Source organism: Vanessa tameamea, chromosome 19, assembly GCF_037043105.1.
Source record: "Vanessa tameamea isolate UH-Manoa-2023 chromosome 19, ilVanTame1 primary haplotype, whole genome shotgun sequence".
Lineage (NCBI taxonomy): Eukaryota > Metazoa > Arthropoda > Insecta > Lepidoptera > Nymphalidae > Vanessa > Vanessa tameamea.
Window position 1 is genome coordinate 7,518,060 of NC_087327.1, and position 22,377 is coordinate 7,540,436.

At 31.7% G+C, this 22,377-nt stretch overlaps 2 protein-coding genes across 3 annotated transcripts in view; one reads left to right on the top strand and one right to left on the bottom strand.

The window, feature by feature from the left end:
• Positions 1–9,169, bottom strand: part of LOC113399450 (isopentenyl-diphosphate Delta-isomerase 1) — a 234,456-nt gene extending 225,287 nt beyond the window's left edge. The window contains exon 1 of the mRNA XM_064217872.1: positions 9,163–9,169. The gene's annotated coding sequence lies outside the window, so the exon portion shown is untranslated. The remainder of the gene's footprint in view (positions 1–9,162) is intronic.
• The window catches only part of LOC113399405 (zinc finger protein 541), a 241,694-nt gene that overhangs the window by 131,305 nt on the left and 88,012 nt on the right, over positions 1–22,377 (top strand). The window lies entirely within an intron of this gene.

Genomic DNA, 22,377 nt, shown 5'->3' on the forward strand with positions numbered 1-22,377 from the left:
TTAACGTTAAACTTACATTGTATTATGTATCTGTGTACTGGGATTTGTTGATATATATCTAAAAAATACTCAACGGAAACATATGTATTAAATTTGCTTTTCATATAAACACTTAAACACGATATTTAAAAAAAAATCCGTTACTAAAACAAATGTCTAAGAGAGTTTTAAAAATATTTCCCGTATATAAAAATCCTTTTAAACTTTTTAATTTGGTTAAAAACGAAGGTGCGGTCGGATACATCTTAGCGCGGTTGTGTCATATTCGATATAAAATATTACTTTAGTAAATGTGCCTATTCTAGACTGTTGCAAGTAGATAATAGCAAAATAATTAACATTTGAGTATAGGTTTAACCAATATTATAATCTTAGGTATATATTTGCGGGTTTCTTTCATCCATCGATTGAAATGATCCACGTTCATAAATGAATGCTAGTGTCAAATTCAAAAATATGCCCTTAGCTGAATTATTCATAAGGCTCCAGTCCCCTCGTTCAGAAGTTTGCTCGCTCCTGTCATTGACTTGAGTGACAAATTACAAGCAAGATCTCCTTTCGATTTTCATTTTTTATAAAAAATTTCCACTTTTATCTCACCTCACTTAACTTGTATTTCTAAATGTTTCCGAGGGAATTGATGGATCGCTGTTCGGTCCTGGACGTCAAGATAAATACGACGTCGACGACAGAGCCCGTTTGAGAGTGAAATGTTGAAATAATTGTAACGGAATTAGGACGATAATATTTAAAGTATAAATAATACCTTCAGAAAACAAATTATTGTCAAGATAGCTTGTTATAAAGGTCTCTTAGGCGTGAAATTAATATTAGACATCCAACGACAGTATAACTGTTTTGCTACCATTACATAACTAACTACCTCATGATTAATAAAACAACGTAAATGAAAAACAATATATAATTAATAAAAATGTATTTTTTATTATTATTATAATAGGCCACCTATTAGTAAGTGCCAGCACCGACCATAGACATTAGCGCTGTAAGAATTATTAAGTATTATATATTACCCACGTCGCGAATGCTCCACCAGCCTCAGGAGCTAACATGTTGTCCCTTGTGTTTTTAGTTACATTGGCTCACTCACCCTCAGACAAAAAGCAAATCGAGCGCGCGTTACATTATAATGATTATTCATTCATATTTATTATCTGCGTTCTACGGTTATTCTCTACGTGCAATTTATTAACGGTGAAAACATTTTTAGAATTGGATCATTAGTTTTGGAGATCATCTCGTACATACAAACATGTTTGACTTTATAATATTAGTATTAGTAAAGTATATGTATGACGGTGATTCCGCTTTGTATATTTTACTGAAACATAAACAAAAATTTAAAATGCAATATAATTGCCTAAAACATTCACGCTTACAAAAAATCACAATGCCATGAAAGGCTTTCAAAGAAGAAAAACATTGTTGTAAATAAAAAACAGATCGCAAAAATAAAAAGGCTTTGTTGGAAAGGGATTTGGTGTGACATCGCTGCGAGGGCGGGCTTATCGCGGTATCGACGCAGGTAGGTATCTGACGCGAGCTGTATTTATACCTATTGTACATATTCGTTCTGACAAAAGAGATAATAATGCTATAGAACCTTTGTCTCTTTATCGATACAAAATATTCAAGTGAAAAATTTATAAAGGATTTTCTTTATAATACAAACAAATTAATATTAATACATCGATTATTATTAGATAAATGTGTTATGACACTTTATCGAGATCTCGCTCTTGATCTCACCCAGTGTGCTCTCTTAGTCTTAAACTATTGCTCCGTAATATGTAACACGAACTAATCCAACAGTTTTCCTCCGCGTTAAACGTTTCTGCTCAGCCCTCATGTGCCGTAGCTTAATGTTACATAACCTACAACCTTCTTTAAAATTAGGAATTATCTTTTTAATTTTATATTATAGGTTGGCGTACAAGTATATGGGTTACCTGATAGTACGTGATCACCACCCATAGACAAGGGTATTGTAAGAAATATTAACCATTCCTTAAGAATTAAGCAACCTTGAGAACTAAGATTTTATGTCCCTTGTGCCTGTAGTTACACTGTAGTCACTCACCCTTCAAACCAGAACACAACTATACTGAGTACTGTTGTTTGGCGGTAGAATATCTGATGAGTGAGTGGTGCCTACCCAGTAGGGCTTGCACAAAACCCTACCATCAAATGAATGGAATGAATACTGAATAGCAGTTCCAGAAATTAGCGCGTACAAACCAACAAACTTCGTCTTTATTATATGATATCAATGAAGAAACTTACGAGACAATTACGCGAATAGAGTTCAAAATTTATACCCTATTTTATTTCATTTCTATTTTCCTTATAATAAATTATAAAAACAATATCCATTCATCACTAAAATATATAAATCAAATCTCAATTCAATTTAACTGGGATCTGTATTACTTCAAAGGTGAAAGTCTCGGAGACATTATATAAAGGATCGACGATATTATTTCCTGTTTCGTGATGACCAGATATTATTGACTATCTGAATATAACTAGATTTACTCTGATAAAACCTGAACGTTAAATATCAAGAAATGTCGTAAATCCTGTCAATGACGTGCTGTAAACACGATCCACATACGAACTCTTCAATATCCGTTAAGGATCAGTCTTCTAACTGTATGGACACATAAATAAGGTAGTATGTACTTTGTAAAGACCATGTTGCTTTATATATATTCGCAAAGAGAGTCTAATCTCCGGCGGATATTCCTTTACCGCCTCATATTTGGCTTATAATCTATACGTCATCAAAATTTAATTTTTATATACTTTAAGATATGTTACGCTTCCTGATTTAATTATTATATTTCTATATAGTTCAACAATCATATTTGATACTTGTTTTCACTTGGAGGTGAGGTTTTGTGCAATTTTATCGACATTAAAGTATCATCTCTGATTTTCAGTTCGAAGCATGTATTAGGTAATATGTTTGGCAGTTGAGTGATATGAGGAGGTTTTATTTTAGATGAAGCATTTATACATCTTATTACTTCACCTTGGTCTCATTTGTTCTGCTTGCCTGGTACATACAGTGAAATTTTTTTTTTAATTAGCCAATTAGGTGACTTTTAAAATGTCACTTTATTATTTACGCTCTATAATAAATACTAAAAAAGATGGACCACAATTGTCTATGGTGCTATACATAATTTCTATATTTATCCAACGCTACTGTTTAAGAAAATTATGATAGTGAATTCCCCAAGCACTTAGCCGTAATGCCATTCCATTAAAAAAAATACCCAACTTTGATCTTAAACCTAATTAAAATGAGCTCGGGTAAACAAAAACAATTTTGCAGATAACCCCAGGCATTCGACAATGTAATACCGTCTCGCCTGAGCCCGAAGTACTCGTCCATTACCATATTAACTGCCCGTCTTTGCGCAATAAACGTTCCAAATATAAATATACAATATTGCATTAAAATATACAATATTCTCATAATGTATAATGAAAGTATAAAAATGTTGATAAATAAGCCATAATTATTACTTAATACAAGATTATATTAAAGATAAAAAAGTATGGACTTAGTATGTGCTGATTTATAGGCAAGACATAAAAAAAAATTGTAATTTACTACAAATATCGGAAAAGAGTGACTACTAAGTTTTTCGCCGGATGTTCTCGGTAGAATCTACTTTTTAAACCGGTGGTAACTATACAATTAATTCAACACTGTAATATTACGATTTAAAAGTGCTTTTATGAACCTAGAAATAAAGTTTTTTTTTTATTTGGTTTTTGATTTTGATTATTAAAATATCTATATTAATAAAAATAAATATTCGTACATAACATGTTATGTATGAGATTAATAGACTCCGCCATCGTTTGGCAATGAAAGTTGGTACATAACTTTATGTAGATTTTTTAATAAAAAAGTTTTCTATCTTTTATTATTTATACGGCTATCTAGACTGTCAAAGTTGAGAACATTGAAAAAATTGTAGGCCCCACGCACACACAAATATACGCACACTAGTAAAGTAGACGTTTGGCTAAACCGTGGGCAGAAAGTAATAAGTAATAAAATTGCGATTGCAAATAATGATGATTATAATAGAGTCCCTCTGACTGATTACGATAAAAGCAAGCATTTTCAACCAACATTAATAATATATATATAATAGAAATATACTAACGCAGCTGCAGCTGCACTTTTTATTCCATCCAGTGATGGAGTGAATGGATGACAGTTCATAACCCGATGGAAAGGCCACTTGACAGGATGAGAGAGTTTAAGCCCAAGCCTTTACGTAATTTGCAAGGCACAGAAATGTTAACATGCCTGAATTATACTGAGAGCTTTGACTGGGAATTTACTGACAGAGAAACCCAATAACAGTTGGTTTGTTCGACCGGGGTTTAACCTTCAGATCTCCAGCCGCTAGACCAATGAGGCTTTTGATTTCAAATACATTAAACAAGAATATGTGTATATATCAACAATCTAGAAGTAAACAGATTTAGATTAGACGTATTTTATTAATGAATTCAATTCACACATACGGTAGACCACAAAAACACCCTTTCAGAACTACCAATATCGTTTTAAAAACGATCAATTCGTAAAGAAAAATCAATATTGCTTTGTTTGGTCGAGTTTTTGGCTGAGTTACGTAAACATTCCGTACGTAAACGGGGTAAATAAGTTCCTATCGCTAACCTTCAAGCGTTCCCGGTGGTCTAACTCCAACGTTTTTCATGTCAAAACTGCCGTATCAGGCTAAATCCTTGATTATTCCGAAGTTTACCATTTCACTGTGAGAGATATAGCCATGCTTTATGTTCAGCGAGTTTCTTGGAATCAATCCAAGAGCGACGGTTTAGATAAAAATTCTCTCAATTGTCATGAAAATCAAATTGTCGTAAACTAAAATAGAGTGTGGATAAATAAAATATTTTAATCGTTTTAGTAATGTAAAGGTTTATTCTTTCCTATATAATCAAAAAAAATTGATGACATTGTAACGTTAATCGTGTTCAAAATGTGATTACGATCCGTGGTCACGACAGATAAATTACATACCGCGTGATCCCGGTTGTTCGTCGAAACTACGGACGGAATATGCAATCAAAATGTCAATAAAAAAAAACATCAGTGACCCACCCACCTAACCTTTTTAAAGTTAAATTGTGATTGTAGGCCGCTAAACAATATTACTCAGTATTGTTGTGTTCCGATTTGAAGGGTGAGTGAGCCAGTGTAACTACAGGCACAAGGGACATAACATCTTAGCTCCCAAGGTTGGTGGCGTAAAGGTGTGATTAAAGGATTGGTTAATATTTCTTACAGTACCAATGTCTATGGTTGGTGGTGACTTACCATCAGGTGACCCATTGCCTCCTTCCTACCTGTTAGGTAAAAAAAAAAACACAAATCCTTTCAACAATTCATAAAAATAGATTTCGTCAAACAAACAGACGTTTTATATTATTAGTCGTTCTTTTAGAAGTATAATGAAACATTTTTATCAGATTCCTGTTTTTTTTTATTATTTCATTGTACAGTTGCTATGTGAAAACATTGAACGGAACTCGCTTCAGTGTAATAATATATAATACTTGCTTTCAGAAGCCTGTTATTGACATTTTTCCTGTTGTCGATCGTATATTGATGTTATACTATTAAAATAAATATTCAATATTGAGATACTCGGATGTTATGTAAATATTACATCTTTGTAACGAATGCTTGTGATTTCATTTACGAAATTTTCGTAAATCGATACCGAAACAAAATGTAATAAAGTTTATTTTTATTATATCATAGTAATATTGTTTGTAGTCTGGTATTGTAATATAAATATTTACACAAAACGAAGGGATTTTATATTTAATTTGATAAACTGATAAGGATATCCACTATTATACCATTGGAGACTGTATGGGAAAACGATGAAAACGATCGAACGATTCGCAACCTCTTTTGTCCGTGTGGAGGTCAGCTGTTGCGAAGGTTTTAGTTTTAGGTTCTTACGTATATTAATACGTAATTCAATTCTTTCAAAAAAGACAATTCCTGCATATTTTTTAATACACTTAAAATGGCGCCTCCATTTTAAGTGTATTGATGTTTAACTATATTAAAAATAAAATATAATTTTTTTATGCGCTAATTTCCTGACCCCAATCTTAGTATCTCGGCTTAAAACGTGCAGCTTATGGCGCTTAATGGAGCAATTTAGCATAATGAATGCGGTCACCCGCAAGAGCACGTCGGCCATCTTTAAGCCGCCACTTAAACTATTTCAGTAAAAAAATTGGCACGATCCACGAAGGAGATTTTAACTTAAGTTAATTTGTTGAATTAGGGACACTCGAAACATTCAGAAAGGAAGCTTCAGACACACGCTTTGCCGACTTCGTGCTAACAAATTTTGTTTTCGTTTTTTTAGGACAGTTAAAGATTTAAAGCTAATTGAATAACGATCTGCCTACTTTTTCTCTTTACTGTTAAGCGTTCCTTGTGTGTATTTTATTAAGGTTGACATTGTTCATGTCAAGCGTTTATTATACATACTTATTGTAGGTTGGTGTCTGAAACATTTTATTGACTAATATGTATCTTTGACACGAACTTACATCTCACCTGTATTTTCATTGTATTTGGAAATAATACCTGTGAAATAATAACCTGCCCAAAACATATGTCCAAATAATAAGAAACAATACCACCTAAGAAGATACAAAAAACGAAATCCGAATGTACGCTTTGCGAAGTTCACAAAGAGAGAAAATTCGCTTTACAGATAGTGAGTGCATTTAATTAAATTATTATAACTTCTTTGTTTTTGACTTATTTAACTATTAACTAATTATAATTACAGAGTTTACCGACATGGGCCGTTCTCATACATAGCCTTCTAGCGTGCCGTCAAAGACTTAGAACATTTTACTAATTGATATATTCCTATATACCCATTAGTATATACATTAATGCTTCAAGTAATATATTTGATTACAATGGACGTATGTAATAGTGTACATTTGTATTCGATTTATAAAGATAAATGTATATTTCGTGTACATTAAATGCGAAATACAAAACAAAATGAAAATATCTTTAAAAAAAATAAGAAAATGTATTCAAATTATTCATCAGTGACAAAACCCTTGATAAAAGGTGAACAATAAATATTTCAGATATTCTTTTCACTCCTTTGTGTTCTCGGGCACTTAATTCCATAGTCTTGTAAATCGTTTTAATTCTATCCTGCACTTAACGTGATGGATGCGATGGTCACCGCTGCGTGATAAATTGTAAGACGATCTGAAACAAATGTGAGTTAACAAAAGTAACAAATAAATAAAACTAAGGAAACCGTTCAGTATCCGACAAGATTGTACAGTTTAAACTTTCGACATATATATCATTCATTTTATATATTACTTTCATTTTTCAATACATATACAATTAGTTTGCGCCCGCGCCTTCGCTCGCGTTTTAGCCTTTGAAAAAAAAGACTTTGTTCTTCCTTAGAATGAAAGCTTGCTTCGTACCCAATTTAATCCAATTTAATTTAGTGATTTGAGTAACAGACAGACGGACTTTACTTTCGAATTTATAATATTATTGTTGATAATAATATACGTGTAAACCTTTGTTGTTATAACCTTTGATAGATTCAAACGGTTGTGTCAAAAAATAAAGACTAAGTACGTATATTCATCTTCATCATATTGATGGTTGCCAGGTCGTGACCACAGGTGCGACTCCGCCTCGTCTGGCAAAATAATAAGAATTTCAGCCGAAGGACGTCACTGCTGGACATAGGCAAAGATCGCCACAACGACCGGTCTTGTGCAACCCGCAACCAGCGGCTTACCGCGACCTTCACCAGGTCGTCAGACCACCTTGCCTAACCACGCTGCGTCTTCCGGTCCATGGTCGAGAAAAATGAAAAGGCATGATTGCACTAAATCATAAATGAATTAACTTAAACTCTACAAGATGTTCGAGTCTTCAGTTATTTAATGGCAAACAAATTTAATAATTAGAAATTGGACGCAATCTTGTTATATTTAACTAAAATCGTAATTAAACCTTTCAAGTTTATTAAGAAACAACATTTAAGGAGCGCTTAGTTTTCTACGTTTAATAAGTTGTTGATTGATTTCGGTGTGTACTTTTAAATTACTCTAGACAATATCAAAGTAATTAATTATATATTTTATTTTATATTTCAACGGAAGCCAATCGTAATAAATAACAAAAAATAAATTATTAATTTATAGTTCACAGTTGTATGAGCGTAAACTTAGGTGTGCTTCCCTTGCTCTAACTGTTATAGTCCCATGAACGCCAATCCGAACCGACCGTCAGACACATCTGATGAAGGAACAACTTGACGTCCTTTCCAAGACTCGGTCAACGTCTGTCAACTTTTCAATATTATAAGTAAAGTTACACTGCCCCAATGCGTATGTACGTGTAGCAAAATTTCATTGAAATTAGACACATGTAGATATCCTCACGATATTTTCCTTCACTGCCGAGCAATTTTAATGTTAATAATATTTGCGTGTCTATTTCCCTTCGAAAAAAACGTGATAATATAAAATTGGTTTAAATAAAACTCCCAATGTAGTTTATATAGTATAATTTTCGTCAGATCATTTTTATTATTCTAAATAAATAAAGAAAATCAAATGAAATTACAACCTAAAGCCGTACATTAGGTAACATTGTCATTGATATTTGTTTATAGACATCCTAAGCCCAATAAAATAGTCCACAATTTAGAAATCTGATGACTTATTCATAGTTTTATGTGTTTTATCACACATAGAGTGTGAAATAGTATTTTGTAGTAATATTCCCTCGATCGGGTCATAGCTCACCATAACGAGGCTTTACTGCTCTCCCCAGGCTCGTAAATTTGGCGCACTATTCTTTTCCCTGTTGGATTTCCAAAATTTATTCCGTCGACACTGATATCCACATTTATTTCACTTGTGACTTAAACATATGCATATATATTGCAGAGTATTTTATGTCGTTTTGCATAATTGATCGTAAATCTTTCACAAAATTACATTATCAATAAGAAATCTTTTGCTAATGAAATCTGTTTCCTATACAGAGGATCGCACATTTAATTTTTAACTTAACAAAAATCTTTATATTACAACCAATATAACATTTTACTATATTAAGCACTATATTTTGACATACACTTCGTTACAATATTAACAACACTAAGAAAAAAAAACCGAAAAAGTAAAACGGAGAAATAAAATTGCATGTAAAGGCAGCCTCACCAACAGTGACGCCTAGATGCAGCCGCGTTTGTTGTATGTGTGTGTGAATGTGACTTAAGTTACAGAAGGGTAATGCAGAAGGATGTATATATAAATTATAATAAAATTGTACTTATAACTTTACTACTCTGCCTCATTGTTCTAATGGCTAATTTATAAGACTAGATCCTGAGGTCCTGGGTTCAAACTCTGATTCGGGTTAGTAAAATATAATAGAGTAATACTGTCAAGAAGTTCTCAGTACCAGCTCGAATTGGTAAAATTCAGTTTGTTATTTTGCTATGAATGGGCAACTTAATTAAAAACCCGGTGAGGACGACGCAATCATCTTCATAATCAATGCAATCCAATATTACATCCCTTAAAAACACGTAGTATATCTACTTACGCAGTTCTACTTCAGCAGACTGACGTTTGGTAAAAGTAAAAAAACTTCAATCAAGTAGGAATAATTGGTATTCGATATGAAAAATAAAAATCTTTAAAATTCTTTCTTCGTAAAATAACGTAAGCGCTGCCGCTAGCTAAATCAATCAAGCTCATGCATTCTAATGAGGGTAAAAAACACGCGTCGAACAAGAACGAATATTACACTGCAATTTTCCGCAAAAAAAAATAAAAAAACTAACACCAACACGTTGCATGTATGCATTGAATACTTTTACTATTAAGGTTAGACATATTATATGCGCTTGTAGTATAATACCATATGCTTTACGCAAACTATGTATCTGAAATTTTGAATAGGAAGCATTTTTAATTATTGAAAGAATACCATAACGTAATTAAAATCAATACAAAAAACGACTATGGCAGTTGGAAAATAGAAGCCGATGATAATTACCAGTGTCGTGCCCTCGAAGAAGTCTAGTAATACATACTACAGAGGACGGATACGTGCTGTTGGTGATGACTTAAAATACGCTGAGAAAAGACTCAACACTAGCATTAATTCGAGACTTGTTCTAAACGCCTGCGTCCACTAAATCTCAAATAAAATTATAACACTGGTGTTGTTATAATAATTTCTATCATTCACTATAATTTCAATAGCTTTGAGTTCCATGTAGAAAACTTAACTTTTAGTCTACGCCCACGGTTTCCCGACGTCCCTTTGTGCGCTTCACTTTACGAGAATAAGTAAAGAAATATAGTTTTGTTAGCGGGCGTTCAAGCGGCTAGCGCCGGTTCTGGATGACATCGTATTCACAAATGTATTGAAAGAAAGCCAACTATAATATTAATGTGTAGAAATCATGACCGCGTGGAATAGTGGCTAGATTGCTAGCGGCATTGTATCCGTGAATTTTCAAATTGCGATCCTCTGGGCAAAAAATGAACCCTGTCAACCGTAGAGGCAATAAGGCAAGGTGTTATATATTTAATGAAGGTTTGCACTACTCCAACTATATAGTTAACGCGTTACTACTAGAATACGCGGCCTTAACGCTAATAATTCTTATGTGAATACAGTTTATAATACTTCTTAAATTTATAGAATGTTTAGTTAAACGCAACCGAGTAGTCGGTAATATGTGCAAACCGTCTGTACTATGAAACATAATTGCTTATCCCTGTGCGTTACTGTATAAGGGGTTGATTATTCCAGCGTATTAACATGCATAAGGGTCATAAAATATTAAATGCCATGAAAGTTGGTGCACTACATTTTGTAATTAATGGTTTATGATGTTCTCTTAACCGACCTCAGCCTCGACTGCTATTTTCAAAGGAGACTAGCTAACAGACAACCGAGATAGTCCAGTAGTTAGAACGCGTGCATCTTAACCGATGATTGCGGTTCAAACCCAGGCAAGCACCACTGAATTTTCATGTGCTTAATTTGTGTTTATAAATCATCTCGTGCTCGGCAGTGAAGTAAAACATCGTGAGGCAACATCAACATCTTGCATGTGTCTAATTTCAAAGAAATTCTACCACATGTGTATTTCACCAACCCGCAGCAGCAGCTTGGTGGAATATGCTCCAAAGGAGATGGCTCCTCAAAGGGAGTGTAAAAAATGTTAATGTAAAAAATGTTATAGCTAACAGACAAATTGCACAAGTATACGCAAAAACCCTTACTCTCTCCGACACGACGGTACACCAATACGACTGAAAAGATTTCAATAACAGGACCAACTTTTGAGGCTCGAGACGATCAGAATTACAAATACAGTATAAATACACACTACACTAGAGGATGTTTGTAAGAATCCAATTCGGTAAAAAATACTCCAAGTTACAAACAAGTTATTAAACGATAATGAATTCGTACACTAATTAGATAGAAAATATATTTGTCGTGTTTCTTGTGAATAAAGTCCATGACATTTTTATTTACGAACTCTGGGAGTCTAATTAAGACGGGGTCTATTTGAAAGGGCCTGAAATACATTAAACGTCCTTCATTAACACAACGCCTTGACTATTTCTTTAGTGAAATGAGAAAAATCGTTGTAGTGAAAAATAAAGCGAAGAAAATAAATGTATAACATACATAAACATATCTACTCTCGATAATTGTACCTTGTAATGTTTTGACTAAAATATATTCATTATTCATATGTATTTATGAGGTAGTTCTACGTAAATCGTCAACAAGTTATCTCAACATCAACTAGTATCTTTACTTGTAATAAATATTTACTTCTATAGTAATTATTTTTATTTTGTTTTTTTTTATATATAAATATTTGATTACTCTTTATTAATCTGTACACAAAAAAGGCAATTTCGTGGTTAACTGGTTATCGATACACAACTAAAGTATAAAACTATAGAGAAATTTGATTTGATTTAAGAATGCGATATCGAAATTTGAATTTTTGAGAGGAGCATTATCTCTTTCTCTTTTTAACCGTATCCGATCATCTATCGATTTGTTAAATATACGAATAAAGATCATATCTATGTTTGATATAGAACACTATACAAAAGTTTCGCGGTGAAAATGCACTAATATTTGTTTTTCGACTTTCCGCTGGCGAAGCCTCGACAAAAGTGCTAGTGGCATATAAAAGTAAATGTACGCGGTATCAAATGCGTGGCCGACTATTATCTCGAAAATATACGAGAAATATTTTTAAATTTTAGACATATTTAAGTGACTTCTTATAGTGATATTTTTATTTGATAGAGCTTATAATTGTCATGGAACTAGTACAAAAAAACAGTGTGACATCAGGCTCAAAGGATCATCTTAGTTCTCAAGATTAGTGGCACATTATATGAGGAATGTTTATTTTTTTTTAAACTACCAACGTCTATGGGCAGTTACCATTTGCCAGTCCGCCTAAATATGTCATCAAAAACAGTTTAACTAGTTAAACAAAAGAAATTACCTTTTGTTATCTCATATAATTTTACGAGTAATAACAAACTCTTTATTAAAGAATAAACTCGTTTCATATTGATTATCAACTATATTTTAGTCCATATCAAACCACAGTTAGTGGCTGTTATGACAGCTTACATAAGGCAGAGTAAGCGTGGTCTGACCGAGCTCATACATTACTACTTTACACGGTACGGTCATCGTGCCGTGACCGTGCGCATGTCAAAAGGCACTTAGACTAATTCTCACGGTCTTGTGCTAAACGCCATTAAGCCAATTATATTGAAGGCCAATTATAGACCTCCTTGCTTCACTCTTTCAGTCTTTTGCGTCTGGCATTTATATAGATTAAAATATATACATATTTATAAATTTGCATATTTTTATGCTAATGGTTAAAAATCGCAGTCCATAGAAGAGATGACCCGATAATAAACAGATCGATTACTATGCAGACTGGCTAAGGAATTCAGAATCCCATGAAAACAAATAACATCCCTTCAGGGACACATTCCGTAACAATGAAGATGTCGTCTGACATCTACGAATTTTAATGCGGACAGATACTTTATTGACAGACATTTATATCGATGTTTGTCAACAAAGTTATCTAATAATAATACATGGAGCAGAAATGTAAACCACAAATTTAAATGGTGATACTGGCTGGAAACAAAAAATTGCAGGCACACTAAAAAAAATTAAATTGAAAAAAAAGGTACGCTAAAAACACGAAAAAAAAAGATTATGAATGAATTCAAAAATATTTAAAAGAAGTTGTTTGTTTTGGAAACGTCGTCAACTCAAGATGAAATATATAATTATTTTGTGAAGCGTATTTTAACTTTATTAACGTATGCTAAATTTGAAAGATGGGGTTGGGTACTTTGATGTTATAGTTATATATTATTATTTTGTGAAATAGCGGATGCGTTGTTGGCTAAAATTTGAAAGACGAGAGCGAAAGAGGCGTCTTCGTGTAACGTTGTCGTGTAGTCTATTATCATTCCTGAAAATTCCGTATATTTGAAATGGCTTTCGTCAATTTGATACTAGATTCTTGCGGTACTATCGTATCCACAAAATCAAAATAAAAGTATACTTTATTCAAGTAGGCTTTTACAAGCAATTTTAAGTGAAGCTACCACCGGTTTGGAATGTAGAATCTACCGAGAAGAACCGGCAAGAAACTCAATAGGTACTCTTTTTCAACATTAAAAATAGAAAGTTATGTTTGTTAAATACAATCATATATGTTTATAATATATCATGCCTGGAAGTCAACAAGTATTAGCTCCCCGCTTTTTTATCATCTACATATATAATATTGTATTGAATAAGATGCTTTTTTTATTAATGTATTTTTACAGAACTAAAAATCTGTATCACTATCTTAATACTGTTATTACTAATAATCAAACAATAATACTTTTTAAATTAGAACAATTAATTATAATTTTCCGTTCTGTTTCATAACGCTGAAGTCACGTGACAAGGATTGCACATAATAAATACCTCTTTATATAACCCGAGCAACTGGTACCCAATAAAATAAATACGAAAATCATTTCTTATTAATCCTTAGCACTGCTTAAATATATATTTCTATAAATTAGAAATTAAGTTACATCATCAATTTGATTTATTAATTTGAAAACTGTAACTCAATACCTTAACTTGATATTGAACGGAAATCTTATTTGCAAGAAATATTCTCAAGAGAAGAATATCTCTTGCGAATATTGCCATAGTTTCCTTTCTTTAGAATTTTCGAGATCAGCTCGATAAAATGAAGCAACCACGACACTGATTGAATTATGTGGCTACCTATAAAATAAACCCTTCGACGATTTCGCTAACAATTACTTATCGAAGGATAACAGAAAACCCAGACATGCTACCGTGTATCTTTTCAATATAATCATAAATCCAAATGAGAACGGAAAACGTACGAAGTACAGTCTTAAAACAAAACCATATAAACGACCTTAATCGGATTTGCTTACATCTGGGAGTCTGCGGGATAAAACTGCATTAAAAACCCGAACAAAATGCTTTAAATTCGTTTCAATGTGTAATGCGCCATTTTAAATCTCACTTACACCTGTTATAAATGGGAAAACTTTTTCAGTGATATACACGAACCTTTCACACAATTGAGATAAAATTCGAAATTTTAGTGCCTATTTTTTTAAATATTCTTTAAAGTCTATTTCACAACCAAAAAAAAAACATTTTTTTTACGAATTCGACTTTTAATCATCAACCATAAAAAGAATTGCTTTATTTTATTTGTATTTTAAAATGCAGATTTATATGAAATTCTCAACGATAGAATTACTAAGACGCAGTGCTTAAATGAATTTATTTCTTTACAAAATACCGAAGCAGTTGAACGAACGACAGTCAACTTATCCACGAGATGCAGCCCACAAACAATCGAGTTGCAGATTCAGATAGCACAGGTTTCGGAAGCCGAATTGAAGACAATGCGGGACATAAATCGACCATTATCACGGCAGCCGTCAAGAGGGCCGTTCGATTCAATTCCTGTCTCAGATTTACGACGAACCGTGTTAAGGAGTTCTCCTTAAGTCCATCCGTTTTGCCATCGCAATAAAATTACTCTTGGGATCACGAAATTGTATCGTATGTGTTTCGTGAGGAGAACAGAGTCAAGATAGGATACATTATCACGTATAATGATTTTTAAGCCTATCGATTAAGCGTTAACAATACATACTAAAGTTAAAATTATAATATTGATGTATCTTTATTATTTCTTTTGCTAGTTTTACCATCTTAACGCGGCACGTTAGGACTTACTTTATAAAGAAGATGACACAAATTGTTATATAAATTAACGAATATAATTTGCACTCAAAATTATAAATATAAAATATAAAAAATATACAATAAATAAATGAGGTACTTGAGTACTTAAGTACCACAAGTAAACAAAATATTTTCTGCATACAACATTAAAAGTTTGCTACAAATATTATTATCAGTTAATATTTTTATTTTCGATTTCTTGTTACGCGTTCAATTTTCCATTACGCTAAGCACCCACGTCTCAATTCTAGTAATTCTGCTAGCTAAGGGGCTTATACACAGTACGTTTTTTACGCACCGTCGATAACCTTAGAACGCAACTAGAACATGCTACAAACATAATCAATAGAAATGAGCTTAGCATTGCTACCATCACTAAGTACGTCGATATATGGAAACTTAAGCCCAAGCTTGCGAGAGTGCTAATGAATAAGACTATGTTTGTAATTCTCGTAGCGTTACATTTGAATTCTATTTTGTAATTAATTACATATAGGGTTGTCAACCCTGATAGAGGTATTGTATTGAAGTGATGTATACGCGAGCCCATTCTTCATCCCTTTGTCCGCTGCCTACACGATGTCCTTGCCGATCTTACACGTAATTAAACTCTTGAAAAATTTAACGATTTACGCGCGTAAAAAATCTTCGTGTGCATAGAACCTAAGATACGATAAAATGTTTTGTATTAAAGGACAAGTCACAGATTTGGAACAGTTCCAAGCTATTGTACTTGGCACAACAAAAACGCTTTCTATTAACATCAGAATCAACGGCAAAACAAATCGTGCACGTGCAATGGGCTGTTACATACTCATAACATAATATGGCAAGCTTCGTAAAAGAAAACATTACATTAAACTACTGGAATAAATCTAAAAAATCTTGTCGCTGCTATTAAGGTGTTTATGGATTACAAAATATTACAGATTTTAATTAAATAACAGCAGCTAATCTGGTAACTAAAAAATAATTTGATAAGACTGATAAAATCGATTTAAGTCGAAGCGATTTCTATCGTCATACTTTTATCTATCAAAAATGTTTAATTATTACACATTTCAGTGTTTTTTCTTCAAATAATCTGTTTAACGACATGTAAGTTGCCCAAAAATCATAAGACGTATACTGTAATATGCTTCTTTGATACTTGAAGCTTTAAATATAATAAAAGTGTAGTAAACGACATTGTAACACATAATCTCGAACAGTTAGCGATCAAATTATAAATCAAGTTTCTACTTTACAATTATTTCTTCGTAACGTAATTGACGTTGCTTTCATTTTTATTTCATAAATTTATTATCTCGACATTTTCAATGTTTGCTATAATCGATAAAGTAATATCGATTTTAGCTTTAGGAACTAGTTTATTTTTATCAATACTAAAATTTTATTATGTACCGAACGTAACCGATTAAAATAGAGTAATATTTAAATAATTCTAACATTTCCATATAAACATACTAAAAAGCTTATTTTAACATTAAAACAATACGTTTTTATTTCCGAGTGCGTTTTAAATATTTACATTTTACGTAATATTTGTTTAAATTTAATGTTTTCAAAACTACGATTGTATTTAATATTAAAACGAGGAAAATATTCCAAACTCCTATAACATGTGTACAATTACAACCTAACAATGTAAACACCTAATTGATTATTTTAAACTCTCTGCAATATTGCTTTAATACTGGCAACAATCCGGCTGAATCAAAATTTTAACCCTATCTGTTCACAGTACTAACTAATTATGGAAACTTTTAAACGGGCAACATAATATTGTTTTAAAGAGATAATATGCTACACTTTTACCAAACCAAAAAAAAACATGTTTTTATGTTACATATGGATGTATGATTTATTTAAAAATAATATATTTTACTTAACAATAACCTGGTCTATGGTAATATCTAATTATTATTTTTTTAATTATTATATTATCTGTGATGCTACATACTTATTTTATATTTTATACTCTTTCTCATTTATAGATTCATTGAACTGTGATTTCTATGTAACTAGTTTTCACTAGCGTATAAGGGGGTCAGTTTTCAGGTGCTGGGTATAAAAAAGCTGCTAACGCTGTTCTTCCTTTGGGTTCAAACTGGCTTCATACCAAATCTTATCAAATTCGGTTTAGTGGTTTCGTTTGGTTAGATGAACAGATGTTTCCTCATACTGTAATGTTTTTATTCTAAGTTTTATATATAAACTGGACAAGCGTAAATAGACAGATATCTTTGTACTATCTGATAGTGTAAAGCATCTATGAGATAAACATGGTCGGAATATCCATTAGGCAGTGTAGGCAACTACCTGGGACTCAAACATCATTTACGATATTGTTGTAGCCAAATATTTCTCTTGTTAGATATACGATGATTAAATATTCAGTAATATATTAAAAAAAAAACTTTGTAATTATGAATAAATTTGCGTCGTAAAACAAAAAAATATTTTAGGAAAATATTAAAGGGCCTTGAGATGGGTTTTGCCTAGGGGCAAAGGGTTTAGGTATAAGGAAACCCTAAACTAGTTATACTATAGTTGCATAATTCGTTTAAACATATTTTAAAGTAAATGCATGCTTATTTAATCCGTCAAATGTTTATAACTAGGTCATGAAGTAATGTAAGTATCAAATCCACAAAAATAAGACATGCGAACAATGTTACCCGAATTCCTGTTCGCACGGACCATTTAACCCAATAAATTTGGACCATTACCCGTGTCCAAGCGGCGCTGCCATAAAGCGCTTTAGAACGGGCGTGTCGCTTTGAAAACTCGTTACACTTTTTTGGCGAAGACAGCAATGAAATTAATTTTGTATAATTGGCCTATTACAAAACGGTTGGGCAGTGCTTTGTTCACCGCGTAACGAGTCATTAGCCGAGTTACACACAACCGTATCATGATATTCGAATAAAATAACACACCTAAGAGCAGATACAATTAGTTACGAGTAACTTACACACACACTTACGGGCTCACACAACATTCAACCACACACGCGCGTGTATATCTATTAATGCAGAGCTGGTGCATTATATGTAAATATTAATAATATTTATTGGAATGCTATACCATATATGAAATGAAAATATCTGACGTGAAAGTCAAAGCGATTGGTAAACATTATATAGGTTTGAACACACCAGCAAACGCAAACGAACGCCGGTGGCCAATAAACAAAATAGAGGTACTAAATGTTATATTCATAGTAAAGTCGTATTTTCGATGGAACATACAGAGATAGGAATATTTCAATGATTGATTTTGAATATAATACCTTATTACACATATTAAATCCTTAGTTTCTGTGATGTATTAAATAACATGCTTCGCTCGTAAGACATTCATATATTGATTAGATTATATTTGTTATGCAAAAGTATATAAAGAAATAGTTAACGTTATTTTTACTTAATCGAATTGTCTTAAACTAAAATATGTGAGTTTGATCTAATAATGGTCTGAATCATAAATAAAAAGGTATATTTAAATATTACATATATTTCGTAAATCTTTTCGGCTTTTGTTTTCTCCAGCCGTCTGACAACGATATTTTTAATTATTTACGTATTAGAAAAATATTTTTTGTTTGAAGATACGTAAATAAAAAGTCTAACAAAGAGAATATATATATAAAAATATCTTAAGACTTCGAAATTCATACATATCGTCTCATTAATAAATTTGAAATTTGAGTATCCGTTATTATTTATTCGTATACAAATTTTGCTTTCAAAACTAACTATTGCAAATTGTATCTACATTCAACGCGTAATATTATACAATTTTAGATTATTAAGTCGTACAACATCGGAATAAAAACGGGAAAAGGAAACACTATCGAAAATCCTTTCTGTATGACTAAAACAGCATTTCCAAATATTGACTTAATTACAGAATCAAAGAAAAGAAAACAAGTCGAGCACTGATTCAGTCCGAAAATTCAATACGTGTTTCAAAGGCAAAGATGAGAAAATATTTTTTTAAATCATGTATAAACTTCACGCTCCCAGATTCTGTAAACAAAATAACTACACTTTTGACTTACTCGGGAACTGAATTATTATTTACATTTCGGCTCGTATCGCGTATCGTCTATGTGAACACGAGGTAAATATTGGATAGTAAATAATAATAAAAGCCGTATGTATTCGGAAAAAGATTTCGGCAACGCAAACGGTATGTATAATGGAAAAATGGATTATCGCTTAGCGAAATTTAACGCATAAACTATGCATAGAGAGATCATAATCCTGACGCGTATACAAGGCAATTTGAATAAATAAATAACTGCTGTCTAATATTGGTAAGTTCTGGCTTACGATAATACAAAATCGATACAGAGAGCTCCAATTAATCGGTACAGCCGGAGTTGCCATCGCTTACAACCCTCTCTGCGTCTTGCCTGCACACTTGGAAATTATTTATTCTCCTAAAAGCGTCGTTTATTAATATTAAGATTACAGAAATAAGCTGATAATTATTACAGTTAGTAGGTTCTTAGTTTATTTTTAACGAGATAAATATGAATAGATGTATTAATCGGATCTTCGATTACACGTCTATTTGTACTGGAGTTGTTTGAAAAATCAAAATGGTGGCTGCGTGCACACTTGGAAATTATTTATTATCCTAAAAGCATCGTTTATTAATTTTCAGATTGCAGAAATAAGCTGATAATGATTACATTTAGTAGGTTCTTAGTTTATTTTTTAACGAGAAAAATATGAATAGATGCATAAATCGAATCTTCGATTAAACATCTATTTGTTTGAAAAATCAAAATGGTGGCTGATGGATAGATATTGTATAATTTAATTTATTATTTGATAAATGAAGTTTTTTTTATTCCTCGTGAATAAATGTGATTGATCATCATCAGATGAAGCTCAGTTATGGTTACTTATTAAAATGCCCACCATAAATTATACGCCAGAATTATTATCATTTATCTCCTCTGAAAATTAATTTAGTTCACCGAATTTAACCAATATAAACCATGAGGCAAATATGTATAGATATAAATTTGATGTGTATTATCATTTATATAAAAAATTAATAACTTATGATTTTTAAGTATGGGGGTTGCAGTTTCACTAATTTTATTGTTAATTCAGTATTGACATGACAAGCGTGATTTTCGTATCCTATTTTTGTATATATAAGTTTTTGTATAGTTCTCATAAGAGTTACTTAATATAATTAATTTCACTTATGTGTGACGACTGTACTTAAAAACGATACATTATCGGTGAAAATTTACAAATTTCATGCTCGATTTAATTAAAATTATTTAAAAACCAATTTCAGAATTTTCATACACAATAATGAATATCAGATACTCTTCAATATTATACAATAATTAATATCGGATATTATATATATCGTTAAAGGGAATTGAAATGAATAAACAAGTGCCAATCACCTATAGTATGTGAAGTTAAAAATTGTTATCCGAATTTGTTCATTCAACTGGAACCGAACGTATTCATTAGTGAAAAATATGTTTGTAAATTAATCTTTTGACAGCGTATCGATTACTTTTAAAACAAACGTACACATCGACTATTAAAATAAATAATGTTTCGAGTGTACAATTTTAAATAAATTACAGTGATATTTTAAAGGGAAGACATTCGTTTGATATTTTATTAAAGGTTTTTGGACGTTCGCTAATCAAATTCTAATTATATAGTATTACGATTATACTAAACTTACATAACTAATATATTTGTTTTTTTTTTCTAAATGAAAACTTTGTGTAGAATCATAAGTATTCAAATTCTAGAGAAAATTAAACTATATTATTTCATAGGTACGTTAGTTCTAGTAATTAATAAATTCCTAACGATTTATATGTATGTATTTATTTATTTAATAAGCAAATTTAATAACCGTCAAACATTTTAAGCGTTTCATTAAATTAATGAAACATATATTTTAATGAAACTGAGCAAAATTAATATATTGTAATTCGATTGAGTAAATTCAATGATATTAAGAAATGTTTGAAAGTAATAAGAGGCTTCGGATATGAAATAAGATGAACGTACTACTTTCCTTCTTATATTTCCTTAATATTAGAAACGACATAACATTCGAATAACAATCGACGAAATAACAATCAAATAAAAAAGTACTTATTTAGAACTTAGTTAAAACAATTCATATTGCAATTTTTTTATTAATCATACCTGCATGAAGACGCTTACTCGTGTGCCAAAAAACACGAATTGCGTCAAACTTGATTCCGAACTCACCTTAATCTGCTTACATAAGACTTCATTTAGTTAAAAATCTCTAAGCCGGTATTTATAAAAAAATAAAAAACAACCAAATCTATACGAGTAAATTCACAAATGAAGCACACAAAATAATATATGACTTTCATGCTCACAGATAATACAAAATCGATACGGTAAGCCTCAATTAATCATAGATGCCGAGTTTGCTTTTTCCGATGCACAAGCTTTTTAGTGGAAACGTAATTCCCCGTATTGTTGATTCGTCGGGTTTCATGCGTTTTGGTTATTTTATGAAGGGAGTGTTATGTTCTGTTTTTAAAATATTTTAAACAAAAAAATCTAGTATATTGAAGGATCGTTGATTAAAAGAGGAGTTATAAATGTGCCGTGAAAGGGTTTCAGTTTTAAACCGATGCACCGGAAAACTTTACAAGACTCAGCGTTGAGGATTTATATTTAAAATAACTTACGTTGCTAATATACAGGGTTATTGTTAATTCGACGTATTCCCGTTAGGAGGTGATAGGGGTGATTATTTGTGATAATTTTAAGCCCCATATGATTCATAATGATTTTTTTTTGTTTTTCAGGCATATTTGAGGGAAAAAAATA